At 48.0% G+C, this 3692-nt stretch overlaps 1 pseudogene; it reads left to right on the top strand.

The window, feature by feature from the left end:
- The first annotated feature begins 2861 nt into the window (after positions 1–2861).
- On the top strand, positions 2862–2979 carry LOC126475774 (5S ribosomal RNA; annotated as a pseudogene).
- Positions 2980–3692: the final 713 nt, after the last annotated feature.

A 3692-nucleotide genomic window follows, 5' to 3' on the forward strand; every position in this document is an offset into this window, starting at 1 on the left:
GACAATATAAAGACAACGTCAAGGACAGAATGAAAAATTTACGTATCCCGGCCAGGATGCAGTCCCGCTACCTTTCATTTTCCAGACACGTGTTTCACCATTAGACGACCAGGTGCGAAGTGTTTTTCGTCGTTAAACAACGTCACGAAATGATGCTCTGTTCACACACCGCTCGATTCTTCCCCGTATTCTTTCTCAGCCCGGCCGATAGCAAATATTTTCAGTCACCAATAGCAAAGGCCGGGAATGTTGGCTGCGCATCGAAATACTGAGGGTTCGGAACACAGATAGCACGCTGCAGGAAGGCGAGACCATAAGAGAAGGCTACAGAAGGGGCAGGAGAGGCAAGCCAGAGAATGTCTGAACTAGACGCTCGCACCGAGCTGAATTTCACAGGCGAACAATGAAACAATATTCGGTTCGCTTTGCCATTTTCTCCCCCACTGCCCCTCTCGCGACAACGAGCCCCATTAAATGGCTCCGCCAATGGATACAATTTCGCCCTCACACCCCTTTCTCTTCCACTCCCGCGGCCGACGCCAGCAAACTTCTCGCTTCCCCTCCTCCTGCGACAAACCATTTACGTAGTTGAAATTTAATGAGGGGTCCCCTCCCTGTTCAGAGAGGCTAGATAAGTGGCCCCCTGATTGCGACCAATTGCGGGGCGTAATTAAAATCTGGCGGAGTGGCGACAAAGAGGGCCATTAAGATACGAGGGTGGGCGGCAGCCGTCGCCATGACTACACACCCCCGCACGCGCAAACACATTGGCGCAAGAGCACCGGTTGTGTGGCGCCCCTCGGCGGCAACACTCGAGCGTGGGTAATGGAGCTGCTGGCGGTTACTCTTCCCGCATATAAACAGCAGCGGGACGTGCGACAGTAGTGTAGACGTATTTCTCTCCCTACCATGTCGTGTACAGTCCACATTATCATTATGTAAGATATAAGGTGCTAGAGAAGCTGCAAGTAAGCTGTTCGTAATTAATTAGAACGAACTTCTTCCTTCATCTTCTTCTTTATCGTCGCCTTGTCCCACGTCACGTAGGGTCGGCGTTGTTCTTCAGGATCCTTCTCCTCCATAGTACTCTATCCATTGCCTCTTCTTTCTTACCGAGCGAGGTGGCGCAGTGGTTAGACACTGGACTCGCATTCGGGAGGACGACGGTTCAATCCCGCGTCCGGCCATCCTGATTTAGGTTTCCCGTGATTTCCCTAAATCGCTGCAGGCAAATGCCGGGATGGTTCCTTTCAAAGGGCACGGCCGACTTCCTTCCCTGTCCTTCCCTAATCCGATGAGACCGATGACCTCGCTGTCTGGTCTCCTTCCCCAACACAACCAACCAACCAATCTTCTTTCTTCCATTCTTTCTCCCTTAGGTCCCCCAATATCTTATCCTTCCGCCTCATCTTCCGTCTTTCTCTCCTTCTCGCTCCTTCAATCTTTATGTCTTCAACTCTGTTTCCGATATACTCTTCCCCTTTTCTCTGTAAGTGTCCGTACCGCCTTAGTCTTCTCTCTAGCATCTTTTTCCCCATGGGTCCCACTTTCACAGCTCCTCTAACACATTCATTTCTAATCCTATCCTTCCTTGTTACCACACACATCCACCTCAGCATCCTCATTTCCGCCACTTCCATCTTCCTTTCTTGGGCTACTGTGATTGGCCATGTCTCTCCCCCGTATATCATAACAGGCCTTACCACCTACTTGTACACTTTCCCTTTCAACCCAGTGCTCACCTTCTTGTCACACAACACTCCACTCATTTTCCTCCAGTTGTTCCAACCGCAATTTATTCGATGTTGTATCTCGATTGCAGTCCTCCGTCCCTCTGTATGTACGACCCCAGGTATTTAAATTTGCAGACCGATTTCAGCTCATCAGCTTGCAAGACCTCATCTGCACATCCTTCAGTGCTAAATATTTTGACTTGATCCTGCTAATTTTCATCCCTCTTTCTTCTAATGCCTTCCTCCAATCCTCAAGCTTTTCCTCAAGTCTGTCGATGCTCTGCTCACAAAGAACCACATCACCCGCAAATATCATATTCCACGGCGCTTCCTTCTTCACATATTTCGCCAGCACATTCACAATCAGGTCAAAGAGGTCAAAGAGGTAGGCAGCACGAACTGGCAAAAAGTAATAAATACAAAGCGAAACAAAAATATGACACTGGTGGAGATAAACAACTCTGAAATCCTTTTTGTTCAGCGAAAATATCTTGCAAAATAACATCATTTACTTATGATGATGATGTCCCATAGTCCGAGGAGCGTAGGGGACGATGCGGGAGACCCTCACCGCCGTACTAGACAAAGTCCTAGTGGAGGTGGTTTGCCATTGCCTTCCTCCGACCGTAATGGGGATGCATCATGTCCCTGACACTGCCGGGAATCGAACCCGGGACACCGTGAATGGGAAGCGAGAACGCTACCGCAAGGCCACCAGCTGCGGATCCATTTGCTCATGTACAGGGTAAATCCGAAGTCAACCTACAAAATTTCGGGTGTAGTACACGAATATTTTCTGGGAATTTTGATACGAGGTAGCAGTAGTCTCCGGTGGCTTGTTAGAGGGTTTTATGATTGATTTCGTGCCCCATTTATCTTTGTGTCTGTATTGCGCTTAAATCATCTGCACAACAGCGCAAGTTTCGACGGCATGCGTTGTGTGTCTTGCTTGGTAGCAAATTTGCTCCATTCACTCACGCTACAAGCTGTCGAAAACAGTAATGCCGACTTTCCTCTACGCCCTCAATGTTTTCAGTACTGTTTGGTTTTTTCTTGGATGACTTTTTTCAGCAGTGTGTAAGCTGTATATGTCTGTTAAAAATAATGAACTACTTCCATAAATAGTGTGGCAACGGCCTTGCCGCAATGGATACACCGGTTCCCGTGAGATCATCGAAGTTAAGCGCTGTCGGGCGTGGTCGGCACTTGGATGGGTGACCATCCAGGCCGCCATGCGCTGTTGCCATTTTTCGGGGTGCACAATTGAGGAGCTACTCGACCGAATAGTACCGGCTTCGGTCAAGAATACCATCACAATGACCGGGAGAGTGGTGTGCTGACCCCACGCCCCTCCTATCCGCATCCTCCTCTGAGGATGACGCGGAGGCCGGATGGTCCCGGTAGGCTATTATTGGCCTGAAGACGGAGTGCTTTTCCATAAATAGTGATACGTAGTGATAGTTAACTGCTGAATGCTAAACAACAATATAAGTCTTATGTGCCAGGAAACAATATGGAAAGCAATCAGACCAGTGTGTTTAATCGAAATTGTCACACGCCCACTCACACACACAAACACACACACTCTCCCTCTCTCTCACACACACTCACATAATCTAGCGCAACTAAAAATTGACGTAGCCTAGCTATCGTTTGACTGTTCAGCACTAAGTTATGATTCTTCAAGACAGTAACCCCAAGACTGAACAACTGTTGGCTTTCTGATTATACCGCCTGCAGTGGGACTGAGGATGTTTCTTCATTTTGTAATCAATCACTTCAAATGCAAACAATAATGAAACCATAAGAATCAGTACGTAGTTCGCCAATATCATTACTGCTTAACATCACAGCAATGTGCGATATCATTCCGTACTGCCCGTCGAAACGGCATTCATCGACCTATCTTTATCTACACTTGTCACATGATGGGGCAAACAGAGGAGTTACTGATTAGTA

The sequence above is a fragment of the Schistocerca serialis genome, chromosome 4 (genome assembly GCF_023864345.2).
Source record: "Schistocerca serialis cubense isolate TAMUIC-IGC-003099 chromosome 4, iqSchSeri2.2, whole genome shotgun sequence".
Taxonomy (NCBI): domain Eukaryota; kingdom Metazoa; phylum Arthropoda; class Insecta; order Orthoptera; family Acrididae; genus Schistocerca; species Schistocerca serialis.